The 19,374-nt window shown below is 44.1% G+C and overlaps 1 pseudogene; it reads left to right on the forward strand.

Moving 5' to 3' along the window:
- Positions 1-9,655: 9,655 nt before the first annotated feature.
- Positions 9,656-10,030, forward strand: LOC114205292 (large ribosomal subunit protein eL31 pseudogene; annotated as a pseudogene).
- The last annotated feature ends 9,344 nt before the right edge of the window (positions 10,031-19,374 follow it).

Here is a 19,374-nt window from a genome sequence, read left to right on the forward strand (position 1 = left end):
TGATCAGGCTAGCACATAGAACAGTGCCACACACTAGATTTTGGGTGTATTTTGGTCTTTTAGAAGAAATTGCCTCCTAAAATTTTAAAGAGAGAAAGACTTATATGTGTACAAAATAACAGTTGGTACAATGAACAGATGGAATATGAATGTAAAGATGAAAATTATAAAAGATTTTATAAGAGGAATTGATAAGAGAAGTTTTTTGAAAAAAAGAAAGATTTAAAAAAAAAGAAAAAGAAAAGGGAAAGACTGTGATCAGGCAGGAGACTAGAACAAAGCCATACACTAGTGATTTAGGGTATATTTTGATATGTTAGAAGAAACTGTTTCTCAAAATTTTAAAGAGAGAACAACTTATATATATATATATTCCAAAAATAGGGGTAACTACTATGAAGGGATAGAATATGACTCTAAAAATGAAAAATAAAAAAAAATTTTAAAAAAACGGGATTGATAAGATGTTGGTTGAAAAAGGGAAAAAGAAAAATTAAAAAAAAAACCAGTTAAAAAAATTAACTTTGAAAGACTAATGAATCATAGTAAAAAAGCCATGAATTCTATGTGCAGTATTCCCCTAGCGCTGGAGTTCTCCCGTTCTCCTTGATCGGTAAACTTGGTCTTGGCTGGCTGTTTGTGCTGATCTTCTGGGGGCGGGGCCTGTTGCCGTGGGTCCCAAATGTCTTTGCCGGAGGCGGAATTGCCTTGCCCTTGTCGTCCGGCTAAGCAATCTGTTCGGGTTTGCTCTCTGGAGTTTTTGTTCCCTGCAAGCTCTTGGTACAGCTTTGGAGGATGAGAGTGAAAATGGTGGCCTCCCAATCTCTGCCTGGAGGAGCCGAGAACTTGGGGCCCTGCTCCTCAGTGTGCCCCCAGAGAAAAGCAGTCAGTCACTCCCGTCTCCCCAGTCTCTGGCCACACTCTGTGCTCACCCGGCCTGTGACCGAGCATTTCTATCTCTGGCACCTGACCCCGTGTGGAGTCTCCAAACCCAGCAGATCCCTGTGGTCCGCTCCCGCGCTGCTCCTCCCAGGGGGAGGAAGGGGGGTCTCCCTGGATCTGCCACTTGTGGGGTCCCTGCTGGAGGAGCCGTGGCCTGACTGTGCCGCGGATCACAGGTTATGGCAACCCCGAGCTGAGAGCCCGCGCCTCGGCTCCATCTCTGCAGCCAGCTTCCCTGCTCCACTACCTGGGAGCTCTGCCGCACTCAGGCATCCCCCGTCCTTCTGTGACCCCGAGGGTCCTGAGACCACACTGTCCCGCGAGGGTTCCACCCCCAGCTTAGCCACTGGAGCGACGTCCCTCAGCCGAGCCAACTTTTAAAAGGTCCGATTTTGTGCTCCACGGCTCTATCACTTGCCAGAAGCGGCCGACGGAGGCCCCCTCCCCCGCCGTCTCTCCTCCCGAATATCACCTCGGATTCACTTCTCCGCACGTCCTACCTTCCAGTAAGTGGTCGCTTCTCTGTTCAGAGAGTTGTTGCTACTGTCTTCTTCAATCTCCTGTTGAGTTCGTAGGTGTTCAGAATGGTTTGATCCCTATTCAGCTGAATTCCTGAGACCAGAGGAAATCCAGGTCTCCTACTCCTCCACCATCTTGCCCCCTATTTAGTGACATTTCTGTGAAGAATGTATATCAGTTACTTTTGGACCATCTACCCTTGGCACAGTATACCATAGGTGCTCAATAAATGTTGGATGAATGAATTGATAGAGCTCTGTGGCCAGGCTGAGGGCCACAGTGCCTGATGAGTCTCTTCACTGGGCATTTCATATGTTCCAGCCCAGCCCTGTAAAGGAAGAAAGGGCCTGTTTCCCAGCTTGTGGGAAATCTTCAGGTACCAGCTGGAGTCATGGCTCCCATGTTAAAGATTCTCTCCTGGGCAAAAGGCCCTTTCACCCCAATGTTTCCAAATGGAGTGTGACTCAGTCTTCGCCCCCCAGGTCTCCCAGAAAGGAGGGCCCACTCCTGGCCCACCCAGGAGAAACCTTGCTGCAATTGCAGACAATTTGCAATTCTGCCCTCCCATCCTGACTCCTGCTTATACCTTAAGGCCTATGTGCCTTTGGAGGTTGTGTTTCAATCTGAAACATCCACCCTGCATTTCCCATTGGAAAACCCTAATCTGATGTCAAGACCCACTTCCAGGTACACTTTTTCAGTGGATCTTCTCTGACCCCTTCCGGCACCTCCACTGTACTCCCCTGTACTCCTTGCACTTGGTGTAAGAAAGCATCAAACAAAAGCCTTGGCCATCTGTTGGGGAAATGTGTTCTTGGATCTGTTCTACTCATTAGACTACAGATCCCCAGCCTGACCTCAGCCCTCAGTAAATGCTCCTTGGAAGGATTAATTGGTAGGATGGGACTGGCCTGACTCTGCAGAGGGGCAGAAGGCTTCATGTTCTCTAACCACTGGGCCATCCAAACACCCTTGGGCAGAGGTCTTCAAACCTGACAGCACCTGACCTTGCAGCTCTAGAGGTAGAGAAACAGCAGCTGCCTGGAGCGGGGCTGGTACTACCCAGGGAACATGTGCCCTTGCTTTGCTGCCTAGGATACCAGAGGGTTGCTAGAGCAGAGAGAAGACAACGATATTTTGGCATGTTTCCTAACCATGGTTTATGAAAGGGAAAGTCATCTTTATTGCATTTATTTAGAGAAGGGGGTTATAAGCACTTCATCTGGTGTGCACTTCAGAGCAGCTGTTTGGTATTACCAAGGAGAAAGACGAGTGACTTGTGCTCCTTGTTCCAAGCCAGAGAATCCAACTCAATAGACACAATGGCGTCTCTTGTGACAGGCAGGGCTCTTGGAGCTGGGCAGTTTTCTCCCAAATCCCTTCAGTCTATGTCCCAAGATCTTTTTTTCTTTTAACCCTAAGGCTTCATTTAGCCAATAGCTATTTCTTGATACTGATTCTGGGGTTGGTCCAGGGCTGGACTGGAGGCTGGAACTCAGAGATGTGTCAAACAGAAGCTGCCATGTTGAAATGGATTTTCCACTATGAGAGGGCACAGGAGAAAAGGTTTAGTTACAAGCAACAGACACTGATTCTGGCTAGCATAAGCAGCAAAAGAATTTGTTGGATGTATATAGAGACACTCCCAGAATTCATGGGAAGGCTGGTGAGCAGATTTGGAGAATTGACTGGAACCAAGGGAAGCTAAGTAATAGGAAACATATCAGCCATGGGAGCCATTTTTTTTTTTTCATTGACACCCGTGGGCCTTTGGCTGTCCTGAATATTTTCTCAAGTGTCCCTGAGTGTTTGGGTCACTCTCTCAAGATTCAGTGTACTAAATGGAAGCAACAGATTGGCCAAATCGAGGCCATCTACCTGAACTCTAGGAGAAAGAAAGCAGGGAGGAATAGCTGGTCTTTTGGATTCCTTAGGGGGTGGCAGGGAGGAGAGACCCTGCCCACAGCTAGCATTTCTGTTGAAATTTCTTCCTTTAAAATTTTTCTTATGGTTGTAGAGGAGAGACACTTGGGATCTTCAAAAGTAAGGATGATGTTCTATTTCTTAAGCTAAATGTGAATTTTAGTAGGACACTATCCAACTCAGTCAGTGGGATAAATAAATATATTACTCCCAGGCCTCACTAGAAAGCAAGCCTTAGATGCAAGCTGTGGGAGAGTCTGTCTGTCGCAAATCCTAGATTGTGCAGATAGATGCCTTTTAAAGGTGCTTGCATTTTGAATGTTTTATTTTCCAGTGACCTCATTTCAAATTCAAATTTAAAGTTCCCAGTGGTCAAGGTTATCTGTTTTTCTGTGTACTGTTAAGGCAGAGTGTGCTCAAATCTCACAAAGAAATACTTTGACCTGCCATTAACTGGAAGAAACACATTTTTACTCTTAAGAAACCTGAAGTCAAATCTCTGTGGGTTTTCTAGCCAAGTAACAAGGATTTGAAATCCAAAAAGATGGTGGTCCTGAGCTGTCTAGTCATATCTTTCTTTAAATTACTTCTGAACCACAAAGTTACTCTGTGGAGTGGAGGATGATTGCCAAGCTTTTCATGGTGTTCTCACAGCCTTTTCTTTCATAAGTATTTGGTGAAAACACCTCAAGAGTGCACATCTGATTAATATCAGAAACATTTTCAGTGTCACTCATTGCCTTTATTAACTATCACCCATTTTCCCCACCTGGATAACCCAAACTTACAATCTGACTGAGTGTCATTAGTTTCAGTCACTGTGGCAAATATTCACTTACTCAACATATATTTTTGAATGCCTACCAAGCTCCATAGCCAAGGTAATGAGGACAAATGAGACCTGATCTTTTCCTGAAGATTATGTTCTGTGGCAGAAGATAGATCAGCAAAAGACAACTAAAATTCAGAGTGGTAAGAGCTCTGAATGGATTAATTACAGAGCACCACAGGAGTATGTGCCAAGGATGTCTCTACTCCAGCCTGGAAAATTGAGGCCAGTGGCCTAGGCTGGGGTGATGAGAGTGTAAATAGAGGAGAAAGGAAGCCTGGGACAAAGTGTAGGGGGCAGAACTGCTTGGAACCTCAACTATGTGGATGTGGAGTGGCAGAGATGTGGGAAGAAAAAGCACAGGGAGACCCGTTTGGACTGCCTTATAAAGAGATTCCTATCTTGACTATAAAAATAGGAAGATGAACCATTTCAGGAATCGGCATGGAAGAGAATAAGTTTAGTTTTTAAAATACTGTTTTTGTTGTTGTTGTTGTTGCCAGAGTAATGTTTAAGAGAAACTTTCCAATTGAGATCTTAAATCCTCAGAGTGCTGGGAGGGAGATTTATATTTCAAAGTCATCAGAGTATACATGACCCATGAATGGATGAGTGCATTCAGAGAGACTAGGTCCAGTGAGATGATAGTTATTTTAGGACAGGGCCAAAGGCACACCTACTGCTAGCAGATGGGTTGGGAAGGAAACATCCTCAAGGGAGGCAGAGAAGGAGTAGTCTGCCAGAGAACAGTCAATATTTTGTCAGAATTTTTAGCTCCCTGGTAAATCTCTATTTATAGAATGTGGTGGCTATTTGATCTGACTCAGAGCTCGTCTAAGCTCAGCTGGGGGTGAAAAATGGGGAAGACAAAAAGGAAACCTACTCTCAGGACAGTATTGAACCAATACCAAACTGCTGGCAACATCTCAGCTACCTAAGGCTGTGATTTCATTTAAGGAAAACTAGACCCTGATTGGGAATTTAAAAAGAAATTCTGGCAAACTAGACCACCATAGGGAATTTTGAAAAACTCTGACATATTCCTGGAGATCTAAAAGCCAGCATACGTGCACAAAGGCTGAGGCAAGGAGAAGTCACCCGTCTAGTTTACAACAAAAAATTATGAGACATGTAAAGAAGCAAGAAAATATGCCACATACACAGAAAAAAAGAAAAGAAAAAAGCTGGCAACAGAAAATGTCCTTGAGAGGGCACAGATTTTGTACTTACTATGCAGAGAATTTAAATCAGTTATTATAAATATGTTCAAATAATGAAAAGAAAGCATGCACAGAGTATTAAAATAAAAGTATGACAATGATGCCTCACCAAATACAGAATGTCAATGAAGAGAGAAATTGTATATATACATAAATAGAAGTTTTGAAATTGAAGTGAAAAAGTCACTGGAGGAACTCAAGAACATATTTGAGCTGGAAAAAGAAAGATTCAGTAAGCTTAAAGATTATCCAGTCTGAGAAGCAGAAAGAACAAATAATGAAGAAAAATGAATAGAACCTCAGAGGTCTATGGGACACAAGCAAGCATACCAACATATGCAAAATAGGAGTCCCAGACAGAGATGAGGAAACAAAGAGACAGAGAATAATTTAATAAAGTATCTGAAAGCTTTCAAATTTGATGAAAAACATTAATCTACACATCCAAATAGAACAAAATCCAAAAGATCCACCATAGACATATCACAGTCAAATTAATGAAATTCAAAGACAAAGAGAAAATATTAAAAACAGTAAAAGAGAAGCAGTTTATTAAGTACAAGGAATACTCAATAATATTAACAGCTGGCTTCTCATCAGAAACCAGAGGTCAGAAAACAATGGGATGACATCTTCAAAGTATTGGAAGAAAAAGCCTATTAAGCAAAAATTCTTTATCTAGCTAAACTCTCCTTCAGATTGAAAGGAAAGTTAAAGCATTTCCAGATAAATGAAAACTAAGAATTTGTTGCTAGCAGACCTGAAAACAAAAAACAAAACACAAAACAAAACAAAACAAAACCAAAAAACTAACCAGAATTCTTTAGGCTAAAATGAAGGGACACTAGACAATAATTCAAGGCTACACAAAGGAAAAAGCAGCAGTAAAAATAACCATGTATTATGAAAGACAATATAAACATGTTTTTGTTTGTAAATCTTTACTCCTCTGTCTTAAAATACTGCATTAAAATAAATATGAAACTGTATCATATACATATAAAAATATAATTTTATATATAAACATAAAACATATAAATATAAACCTATATAAACATATAAAATATAATTTTTATGAAAATAATAGCACCAAGGATGAGGGAAGGAATGAAGTAATAGTGGAGCAAAGTTTTATATACTCTTAAAATGCTATTTGCAATCCCAGGCCAATGACTGAGAAAATAACTTGGAAAAGTCTGGTAAAAGAAATAACAAAGGAATTAAAATGCTACACTAGGAACTGTCTATTTAACACCACGAAGAGTGAGATATCAAGCAATAGAGAAACAATAGCAAAAGATATAGGACATATATAAAAGAAATGGCAAAATAGCAAACAAGAATCTCACATTATAATCAATTACATTATTTATAAATGGATTAAATGCCCCAATCAAAAGACAGAGATTGGAAGAATGTATTAAAAATTATCCAACTGTATGCTAAGAGAGACACATTTTATATTTAAAGACATAAATAAAGAATAGAAAAAGATATACCACACAAAGAGCATACAAAAGAGAACTTTAAGACAAAAATCATTACTAGATACAAAGAAAGACCTTGTAATAATATCAGGGTTAATCCATTCAGAAAATATAATGATTGTAAACATTTATGCATGTAATCACAAAGACTCAAAATACGCGATGCAAAAAATGACAGAATTGAAGAGAGAAATAGAGACAATCAACAATAATATTTGGAGACTTCAATACCCTAATATCAGTAAAGAATAAAACAACTGGGCAGAAGTTCAACAACAAAATAGAACACTTGAATAACTCTATAAACCAAATAAATCCATCTTGAAAAAAACACTATAAACTATGTAATTGCATATGAATTATTCTCCATATGCCAGTCCGCAAAATATGTCTTCATAAATTTAAAAGGATTGCAACCATACATTTATTTTCGCCACTTCAAAGGAATGAAATTAGAAATGAACAACAGAAAAAAATTTGAGAAATCCCCAAGTTTGTCTAAATTAACCAACATATTCCTAAATAATCAATAAGTCAAAAAGGAATCACATGAGAAATTTGAAAAAACAAGTTTGAACAGCTTAAACAACCATCAAGTGATGAATGTAAACAGGTAGTATATCTACTTAAGTTCAAAATCTGCAGGGTAGGCTGGCAGGCTGGAGACACAGGAAGAGCCAATATTGCAGTTCAAGTCTGAAGGCCTGCTGCAGAATTCCCTCTTGCTTTTAGGGAGGTCAGCTTTTTGTTCTATTAAGGCCTTCAACTAACTGGATGAGGGCAACCCACATTATGGAGCACAATTGTTTTATTCTAAGTCCACCAATTTAAATGTAAATCTCATCCTAAAACACCTAACAGAAACACCAAAACCATAAGAAACAAAGAGAAAATAAATAATAAAATGATAGAGGATTTAATTGCTAATTTATCAATACTTACCTTCAATATAAATAGTATAAACCTACCAATCAAAAGAGACAGATTGGCAGAGTGAATAAAATAATAACTCAAGTAAATGCTGTTTCTAAGAAATGGACTTAAATTGCAATGACATGGGCAGATTGAAAGTTAAATGATAGAAAAATATGCTATGCAAATATTAATAAAAAAGAGTGACTATATTAATTTCTGATAAAGTAGTCTTTAGCACAAAGAAAGTACTAGAGATAAGATGAATGTTACATGGTGATAAACATAGCAATCTACTAGAAAGATATAATGAAACTAAATATGTACATACCAAACAATAGAGCCTTGAAATACATAAGGGAAAACTGATTAAACTGAAAAAAAAAAGAGAAATCCAAATGAACAAAATTACAAGATGAAACTTGAGCTAAACCTCACATTTTATACAAAAATTAACTCAAAATGAATCTGAGTTAAATGTAAAATGTAAAACTAGAAAACTCTCTGAAATAAAATAAAACATAGGAGAAAATCTTCAGGATCTAAGAATAGAGGAATAGTTCTTAGATTTGACACCAAAGATGTGACTCATAAAAGGAGAAATCGACACACTGAACCACATCCAAAACAAAATCTTTTGCTCTGTGTGGATGAGAAGACAAACTACATACTGGAGGAAAAATGTTTGCAAACCACATATCTTATAAAGAACTAATATCTAGAAGAAAGCTCTCAAAACCTACCAGTAAAAAAACCACAATCTAATTAGAAAATGGGCAAAGGGTATGAACAGACATTTCACTGAAGACCATATACAGATGACAAATAATCACATGAAAATATGTTCAACATCATTAGATATTAGGGAAATACAAATTAAAACCCATAATGGGATAATTACTATGTATCTATCAGAATGGTGAAAATTAAAAACAGTGATGATGATAACACCATATGCTGGTGAGGTTGTGGAGAAATTGCCTCACTCTTATATTGCTTGTAGAAATGTAAAATGTTGTAGGCACTCTGAAAAACATTTTGGCAGTTTCACATAAAATTAACCATACAATTAACGTACAACCCAGAAATTGCATTCTTGGGCATTTATTCACAGAAGTGGAAACTTATGTGCATGTAAAAATCCATATCCAAATGTACAAAGTGGCTTTATTCATAATGGTCAAAAACTGGAAAGAGCCCAGATACCCTTCAATGGATGAATGATTAAACAAACTGTGGTTTATCCACACCGTGAATATATTACTCAGCAATAAGAAGGAAACAACTATTGACACATGCAATAGCTTGGATGGATCTCAAGAGCATTTGCTGAATGAAAAAAGCCAATCTCCAAAAATTGCATACTGCATGATTCCATTTATATAACATGCTTACAATGATAAAATTATAGGGATGGAGAACAAACTGGTGGTCACGGGGAGTCAGAGACAGGGAATGGAGAAGGGAGGTGAATGTGGTCATAAAGATGGAACTGTTCTGTATTTTGACTCTGGTCATGAATAAACAAACCTACATGTGATAAAATTGTATGAAACTAAATACACACGCAAATGAGTAAAAAACAAACAAACAAACAAAAAAACTAGTGAAACCGAATAAGATTTGGGGCTTGTAGCAATGTCAAAATTGTGTTTATGACATTATACTGTCGTTTTGCAGAATGCTAGCATTGGGAGAAATTGTATAAATAGTATTTGGGACCTCGCTGTATTATTTCTTATCACTCCATGTAAATGTATAGTTAACTCAGTAAAAGTTTATATTAAAAACAACAGCTTCCTTTCCAACCAGGGCCCAGCAGAATGGCACCCACAAAGAAGGGTGGCAAGATGAAGTGCTGTTCTGCCATCAACCAGGTAATGACCAGAGAATACACAATTGACATTCAGAGGCACATCCATGGAGGGAACTTCAAGAAGCGTGCCCGTTGGGCACTCAAAGAGATCTGGAAATTTGCCATGAAGGAGATGGGAACTCCAGATGTGTGCATTGATACCAGGTTCAACAAATCTGTCTGGGCCAAAGGAATAAGGAATGTTCTAAACTGTATCCATGTGTGGTTGTCCAGAAAACATAACGAGGATGAAGTTTCACCAAACAAGCTCTATACATTGGCTATCTATGTACCTGTCACCACTTTCAAAAATCTACAGGCAGTTAATGTGGATGAGAACTAATCACTGATCGTCAAATACAGGTATAAAACTGCCCAAAAGAAGCGAACAAACAAACAAACAACAACAAAAAAGACCAAGGAAAGGTGGAAATTATAGGGGAAGAATCCAGAGAATAATAATTAAAAGATGAGGAAGTCAAGAGGTTTTGATGAAAAGGACAAAATAAAATATATTTCAAGTACATTATTCCAGGAAAAAAAGGTTGTAGGCCATGCTTCCTACTTCCATTTACTCTGAGCTCAGTCCCACATGCCTCTGCATGGGCCCCCCCCCCATGGGCCCCATACTACCCAGAGAAGCACACCCACACCTAGCAACTATCATTTGACTATGGAGCTTTCCAGGGCCCAAGGGCCCCCTGCAAAGTTGGGAGAGAAAGTTGCTACCTAGAAATGGGGCCAAACTTGGGGACAATTCATTTCCTATACTTACCAAATTCAGTAACTGATTTCCATTATTACCTTCCATCTTGCTTTCTTAGGATGCCCAGTTTTAGGTGAGTTACCACCAAGGTTGATCTTCTTCTGGATATTAGGAGTCAAGCCTAGATTTTCAATGGAGCAGAATGGTGTTCCTGAGCCTCCTTTCTCTCCAAAGAACTTGGGAAGGAGAGCATGATTGCCCACCTGCACTATTTGGGATCCTAGGGTCCAAAGTCTGAGTCTTGGGTGTCCATATAGCCCATGAGAGTGGCAGGGGTTGGGGGTTAGAAGACATGTTCTGATTTTCTGTCCCTTTTGGGAATGACTTTAGTAGTGGGGTTGAGTTAGTTCTGTTTACTAGTTCCAGACAAGTTAACAGGTAAGGGGTTAGAAGGGGACATGGGAGAGGTTTCCAGGCTTGGGGTAGACAGCATAGTGAAGAGATAAGCTCACAGTTCTGGAATCTGCCCAGCTCAGCTGGAGCCTGGACTCTCACTCACAGTGTGACTTGACCTGTGAGATGGGAAGGACAATGCTTATCATGTATCAGAGCCTGGGTAAGCTTCGGGGGTGGGGGTCGGTGGGTAATTACTTAATAATTCACTTGTGCTCCCTGAAGGAGGACAGGATCAAGGAGGCAGCTGGACCCTAAGGTTAGTTCTGTGGAAAGGCAGCCTCCAGCCAGACTGACAGCGGACGGACACAGGACCCTGGGCTCAGGATGCCCAGGCCCACAAGCATGACTTCCTAAATCACTTGTGATGACACCCAAATCTGCTGGTAAATGTAGTTTCTTGGGCTAAGGCTTATTTTCAGCATGGCCCACTTGCTCCCATCTCTTTCTGCTCTCCTCCAGCTTCTGGGGCTCAGATGGGAGGCCATTCCTAGCCCCCCAGAATCGTCTGACTTGTCCCTCTTTTACCTTCCCCCAGAGTTGTCCTCCGCGGTGCTTCCTTCACCACCCTCACCCAGTACTCTGCTTCTCTGTACGTCTCCTTCTAGTCTTCCCCTTTTGCCCCCACATGGTCACGGGGTCCCCGTAAGGGAACTTCCCTCATTACAGCAGCTGCTCAGTTAAGGATGCATGTGAGAGCGTTTCCACAAGCCCTCGCGGTGGTGGGTGAGCTCCCACTGTGTGCCGGCAGAGGGCTGGGTGCTGGGGCACCTCTCCCTGATCTCTAATCCCCGTGAGGCATTGTTTCCGTGCCAGGAGTCAGGCCTGGAGGGGGTGTGCCAGGAGGACATGTGAGGTGATAACCAAAGGGGCAAACCCACATAAAGCAGAGGCATGATCCAGCTTGTATCCAGAACACAAAGGAAACACCCTGTGGTTGATTTACAAATGCCAACCCGGTGACCCCTATCAGCTGCGGACTGTGCTGGCCTCTGGGAAAGGAAAAGCTGTAGTGTTTCTGCCCAGAAACGCCTGCCATCTGGCAGAGGAGAAACGAGGGGCTTGCAGCTCTGGATTGCTCTGTTCTACTTCCTTCTGAGACAGGAGAGAGGGCTTATTGTCTTGCTTAACTTTCCATGTTTTGGAGAGGAGGACTCAGTACTTGGTTGTCTTCTGACACATGATCCTATTTTTGTCATCAAAGATGTCTTTGCATCAATTATGGACATGGGGAATGTGAATTTTAGAAACATTAAAATATTTCATCAAGATCACACAGCTAGAGAGCGGTGGGGCTAGGATGTGAGTCCAGGGCTTTCTGCTTCCTCTGAGATGGCCCTTTGGTGATAGGTAAGCACATACTGCCTGGGTGGAGGCAGGGAGAAGAGTTGGAGGAATGGAGGATCATGGGAGCTGCGTGGACAGGAGATGATGTGAATGTGGCTAGGACAACACCAGTGGAGGGGTGCAAGGGGGCTGGAGACAGACACAGAATGTATGAGGGCCAGCCTCCTGCAGCGGCGCACTTGAGTCGGACCGAGCACCAAGCACTGAGGACACAGAGATGAATGGCCTCCGTGAGCTCACAGTCCCCTGAGCGAGGGAAATGGGAGCTGATAGCCACTGAACAGCATCACTGACACTCCGTGCGGGGAGAAGCCCCAGTACAGACAAGGCAAACTCAGAGAAGGCTGCCTGGAGGAGGTGAGCCTGGGGCTGACTCTTGAAGGAGAAGTCAGGGAGGCAGTGAGGTGAACCAGTGGAAATTGACAGCTGAATGCGCTTTCCAGAAAAAGCAAGAAGGGAGTAAAGAGAAAGAGGTGGATGGGACGCCATCTGTTTTCTAGTTGTCCTCTGGAAAACTAGAGATCTAGCTGGTTGGAGATCTGCAGGGCTCCGTCCCCCTCCCCAGCACGGGCAGTGTTCCCGAACCTCCCCCGGTCTCTCCTCTCAGGCTCATCCATCAGGCCTGCCCTCTGGCTTCCTTCTCTGGCACTCTGCCTCCTCTCCTCCAGGAGGGTCGGAACCCTCCCCACAACGTTCCTGTGAGGTCAGCGCTGACCAGACCGGGACCAGAGAATCATGGCTGGAGATTTATCTGTCTGATCCGGATATAAGCAAGAGAGGAACAGAGGATATTGTCTGTCAGAATGAAAGACAGGGTCGGCATAAAAACTGCAGAAACCTGGGTGAAGGATTTGCTGTTATCAGAGTTACCTGTTACAAGACGTCTGGTGACCCTCACGAGCTCTAGGCTCACTTAGCCAAAAATTGTGACATGCTTGGCCCAGGTGTAGGGGAAATCATAGTTGGATGGGATGCTGTTGTCTGGGACCAAGAGGAAGCTCAGGGCCTCTGTGACCCCGATGAGCTAGAGGCTCTCCGGTTAGCAAGGATTTGGGCAGGACTTTTGGGATAAGCTACTTGATGAGAAGTGGTATCCTATAGAAATATGGCTCTTTTTGGTTTTCTTCTGTTGTTTTTTTTTTTCCCCAGGCAACTTCCAACAGCTTTATAATAAACAGGCTGTGGCTCCCCAGTAAAGACACATAACAGACGAACAGACCGTGGCCAGAAAGCGGCCCAGGCCCAGGTCACGGGGCCCTCAGAGCCTCCTTAGAGCTGAGCATGGGGCCCGGTTGAGGCAGGCCCAGGATCGGGGGCAGACACCAGAAGAGTCCGCTGGCTGAAGCCCATCAAGAGTCTGTTGATCTGGCTCCATGGCTCCTCCAGGTGGCATGGGTCTCCTCCAGGGACTGGGTTGCCTTCTTGGGCCACTTGAGTCCCTTGGCGACTGCGTACACGTGTGTCCCCTGAGACGCCCTACTCGGGCCCAACACCTGGTGTTGCCACCAGCTGTGGTTTTCCTCTATTGTGATTGCTCCTCAGTACTGCAGATCCCACAGGAGAATGGACATTTCACATCCTACCTGCAGGTGCCAATCTGGAAAAGCCTCAGTCAACCGCCTCAGAAAGCATGCTGTGAGGAACAGAAGACAGATATCCCAAATCATCGCTACGCCAGTGAAGATGGGATCTGTGAGCCACAAAGTGAGCTTGATAGGCTAACAGAGGGAGGACACACACTCGGTGGGGAGGTTGGGTAGGCTTCATGGAGGAGGTGGTATGTGGGCAGCCCTGGGGGATGGAGGGGAGTCTGTGGGTGGTGCTGTGGGAATGGAGACAGTGTGAGTGAAGGAAGTCAGATGAGCAGGTGCTGAGGCTGCATGTGGGGGTGGACAGAGACATCGCCCCCCAGCAGGAACTTGGGGCTCTGTCACCTTGGGTGTTTGGCCTTAATTAGGGAAGACCCTTCTCGAACACCCAGAGCTGTAATCCGAGGCTGTTGTCACAGATGGAGAAGAGGAGCTGATGAGGTCTGGTCTGGGCAGTAGGAGCCAGAAGTGAGAGAGAAATGCTGCCCCTGGCACGTGGGGGTGGGGGTGGTTAGGGGCTGATGTGAAGCTGGGATTAGGGGAGAGAAGGGGAAAGAGAGCAAGGGGTGGGGTGGAGTGCGGGGTCGGTGGCTGGACCCTCTGCTGCAGCTGCCATCAGGGATGACGGAGCGTGGTGGGCATCACCCAGCCGGGGTCCACAGGGCCACCCCCCAGGAAACCCTTGCCTTGTTAGCTGCCCGACAGCAGCTCTGCCCTGCTGGAGCTCCACCGGAATAACTTGGAGCCTTCTAGAGTTTCTTCTTTCTCTTTTCAATTTCTTCTTTTTAATTTAAAAGACAATGGGATCAGGGCTAAGCAGGAGAAAGCCGGTGACTAGAAAGTGATGGACGGCTGGTATCCACCCAGGAAGCTCAGAGTCTGGCTGAGGTGGTTCCTCGAAGGTGCGGATGTCCCAGGAGCCAGCCAGGACTCCCTCGGGCAAGGTGGGAAGAGGTCCCCATGGAGGGAGAAGGAGGCATGCGCTCCCCTTCCCACAGAGACAGAGGAATTGGTCAAGAAAACAGGGCTTAGCCTCAGCGACTGGCCAGTACCTCCTGTTCCTGTGGACGCACGGCCTCCTCTGAGGGGCAGGCGGTCTGCGCCCCATGAGCCTCAGTTCCCTGGGTCCTGCAGGACCTGTCACCGAGACCTGCAAGGGTGGACCTGATACTATGTGAATATGTCATTATGTCTCAGTTAGTGCAAATAAGCGAGACTGTTTTCCCTGGTAACTTAGGAAATGGTCTCTATCTTAACCAAAAAATCACTTATTACCCCCAAAATGGAAAGACAGGAATAAGAAGACCTGGGGACAGAGCAAGTGGGTTCACAGTTTACAGGCAGCTTCGAGGGCATCTGCTTACCCATCGGCTTTTCGGGGCTGTGAGAACAGACCCCCAGAACGGTCCCTCCACAGACAGCAACTGCAGTGGGACACCAGCTGGTGAGTGGAGAGGTGGCATCAGACCCGGAACGTGCCCTGAGCCCGGCCTCTCCCTTTCCCCTCCAGCAGCTGTTCTGAGGCCCCTGGCCTCCCCCAGCAGCCACAGGAAATCCTCGTCACCAGGCCTGGTCACTCAAAGCGGGAGTTCACTTCAGCCCTGAGGGTGCATAGGGGTCTGAAAGCATACATGGCGCCAGGTAATGGTCCATCACCATTCACATCGTCCTTCACATATATTCGGGCACCTACTGGAGAGACAAGGGTGAGTTTTCCCGAAGTGAACAAAACACACCCAAGATACAAGGAACAGCCAAATGATGTCATCCCCGAAATACTCAGTATGTAAGATTAACATCTCTCTTGAGGGGCCATGACAAAGGAGAGAGAACAGGTCTTCCTTGGAGAGAACACTAATCCAAATGGCTAACATTTATCAATGATTTTCTGGGTGCCAAACATTACTCAAGGTGCTTTACACGACTAACTCCTTTGCTCTATCCATCCTCCGTGGTGAGCTCCTAACTTGCTCAAGCTAGAGACCCAGTCTGACTTTCAAACCTTTGTTCTGTATGGGTCCATAAAAGATGCTGATGGTGTATTTACGGAGACCTTACCAGGTGCAAGGCTGAGCCCCTTACATAGGTGGTCATACTGAATCCCTAAAAAATCCTAGGAAGATGTCCCCCCATTTTACAGATGGGGAAACTAAGGCTCAGAGTGGAGATAGAATTCCAGGGAGGGTGGCATAGACACCCAGTAGATGAGAGCATCAGGTGGATGGTGGTAAGGAGATGAGGCGGCACTGAGTGGTGACATGTGTTTGGAGAGACAGTGGGTTTGGAATGTTAGGTGGGTGATATGGAACACCTCTTAGGAAAGGGATTCCCTAGGGACTCCTGGGTAGGGAGTTCACATCCTAGAAACAGAATTTGAAAGCAGCACTTCCTCTTTCTTTATTGTTGGTGTTAGACTGGCCAGCTGTCCAGCTCTAGCCTCCTGTAATTTTCCGACATGTCCTTCTCTTTGTAAGACACAGGATTAACATTAAAAATCATAGGAGAGCAAGACTTTGCCACAGGACATTCAATATGCATCGGACACGTGTTGCTGAGCTCTCACCGTGAGCCTGACCCCCATGTCCTGGGACCGCTTAGCGCCAACTGTCCAGGCAGCTGTGTCCCGTTCCTCGCTGGGCTCATGACGACTGCTCTGAGCGGCCTGGGAAAGAAAGGAGCAGTTTCACATGCCTTGGAGTTGTTTATCGGTCGTTTTCAAGTTTAAGCCTCAGGCCTGAGTTTTGAGTGGCCAGATGTCTTAAAAAGGTCTACAGATTTCCAAACACAGGTTAAACACGGAGAAACAGAGCAGGAAAAATTCTAGATGTTTGTGCTAGGCAAAGTTGTACATCTGGATATTTAAAAAGCAAGACTTTTAATGGAGCTTTTCGGTTTTCTTGTGGATATTTGGCCTCATGTAGCTGCAAATGTGAATCAAAGTCAGGAAATAATATGTGGATTTGCACGGCAAGTTCAGTGGGCACTGAGCTGGAACTGTCAAAATGAAGGGCCCAAGTGAATGTCTTGGGTTTTGCATTATTGCGAGATGATGACAGCACGTGTGTGTTATATTACAGCAATCTGCCGTGGCATTAATAGTTTCGGTGTGTGATAAATGCAGTAGGTCCCCAAGGAAGTCCACACAGAGGTTAACTCTATCCAAATGAGTTATATATAGCTTGCCTCTCACTAAATTCTAGCAAGTCGCCCTCCACTTTCAAATAACACCACAGTTAGAGCAATATTTTGTATAAATTTTGTCCAAGTGATGAGTGTTTCCAGTGCAGGATTTCATGTTATCCTGGATAATATGTCCTGTGATGCTGAGGGTAATTAGGAGTGAATGCGGAGCAAGCCTATCTCTGGGGAGTTCCCTTGGAGATTATTACATCGAAGCTGTGGAATGGATGAGCCTAATCGGGCTGGATTTGGGAGCCAATTGTGGATCATCTCCAAGGCAGAGAGACTATAGAGTGATCCACAGAAGAAAATACACACTGAAGCCCTCAGTGCTCGTGGACTTGTGGCCATTGGGCTCAATGCCACTCGCTGAGAATAAGAAGATGAATATATTATAGAATGCAGGGCAGTGTGGGAGATCAAAGGCATGGGACAAGTCTGGAGAGGAAAGCTTGGAACTGTATGCTCCACTCTGCCCTGGCCTTGCCCAGCCATCACATACTCCTGAGAGTTACACCCAAGCACCCCCACAGAGGGGTCTGTGGGAAACATCAGGAAGACTTCTTCTCGAATGCTCCTCCCTTGTGACCATAGCGTCCGTCTGCTCTGTTTGGACAAGTAAAAAAGATATTTTCTCACCCAACGGGCCTCTGGTTGGAGTTGTTCTTTAAGGTTTCCTGGACTGAGCAGATCCTGAGTGAAATGCAAGTTAGAAGATAAAGTAGTCTGCTCATTGGGTCCTGGTCTCCATGAGGTTATGTGTGCTGTCAGCGCGGAACATATGGAGAGAGCATGTTTCCCTGCAGTGTACACTTGAGACCTCCCCAGCCATCTGCATGCATACATTCACACTCTCACTTCCATCCTGAATTCTTGCTGCAACTTTTGTTCTTTAAACTATTTTTTTAAAGATTTTATTCATTTATTTGAGAGTGAGAGAGAGAGAGAGCATGAGCGGGGGGAGCGGCAGGCAGAGGGAGAGGGAGAAGCAGACTCCTCACTGAGCAGGGAGCCTGCTCTGGGGCTTGGTCCCAGGACCCTGGGATCATGACCTGGGCCAAAGGAGATGCTTCAACGATGGAGCCACCCAGGCACCCCTGCAACTCTTGTACTTGAAGAGAGGAAGTTTATCAAGAGAAAGACCCAGAAATATAGTCTGTCTCAAAGAGGTTTCAGGGGAAACCAAACTAGCAGGATATTCTAATGCAAGTCCTGCAGGACATTCCTGTTGAGGGAGGGCCTAAGGGAGTGTGCCCCTCTTTTGTCCTTCATTTTAAATAGGAAAAGGAGGTTGGATGAAAGTTGAGAAGCCAAGTTCCTCAAGTTTGTTTATGGGAAGGAAGCAGTTTATAGGCGAGATTAATGGGATGACTCAGAGGAAACGGATTATTTCTATATAGGTTAGTACTCTTTTTACCAAAGAAGAAATATACGTACATGGTAATATTCAAACAATATTAAAGGTATTTAATATCTCATTCCAGATCCTCTAATCACGCTTGCCCAGGGCAGCAATTATTAATAGTTTCTTGTGTATCCTTCCAGAAATTTTCATGTACCAGCAAATACAGAGATGTAAAGGCATATGCATATGTGTGTGTATTTACATCTCTATTTTTTTCTGTACATGGGAACATATTTATGCAATTCTTCTTTGTATTTGTTTTTCTGATTTGGTCAGTCAGTTATACTATACATTGGAGAAGAAAGTGGAACTTAACCCAAAGCCATGGGCTTGTGGTGTGCCCATCCACTAGAAATGCAGAACGGAGAAGAGCCAGCCTCGCAGCTTTCCCTGTGACCTGGGGTTTCATACAGCTGTAGAGAGCTTGGTTTGACCATAGTATGTGATATAGCAGCTGCTGTTATAAATGCAAATATGGCCTTAATATTGGGTTAATACAATATGGTGTTTGGGACAGAGGAGGTGATAGTTCAAAACGTCACACTTGAGGAGCACATAGATAAATTGGAATGCATTGCGAGGAGAGCGACCAGAATGGTAAAGGAGACTAAAAATCGTGTCCAATGAGTTCTGAGTGACAAATCAACAAAGTGCGCCAACCAGCTAACACCCTAACCTCCCAGCTGGACATCCACGAACAAAAAGATCATAAGAGTCTATTTATAATCTGGTTTTGGTCAAGGTGTGAGGGGTCTGGAAAGCTACATGAAGGTAGAAGGGAGGGGGAACATCTTCTATGGGGAATCTTTGTGAAGATTTAGGATCACCAAGAGAGGCCGCTCACGGTGAAGAACAGTCCTTCTGTGGATGGCGTCATTAGCCTTTTACGGTGCAGGTCCCATGGCCCTGAAAGTATTCAAGTGAAAGTTGGATAGTCACATGAAAGAAAGGTCATCATGCCATATTGCTCAACACAAAGAGAGAGTCAGAGCGTGCTTTATTGAAAG

The sequence above is a fragment of the Eumetopias jubatus genome, unplaced genomic scaffold, assembly GCF_037043125.1.
Source record: "Eumetopias jubatus isolate StellerSeaLion01/CBP00866 unplaced genomic scaffold, mEumJub1_p1.0 scaffold_17, whole genome shotgun sequence".
Taxonomy (NCBI): Eukaryota; Metazoa; Chordata; class Mammalia; order Carnivora; family Otariidae; genus Eumetopias; species Eumetopias jubatus.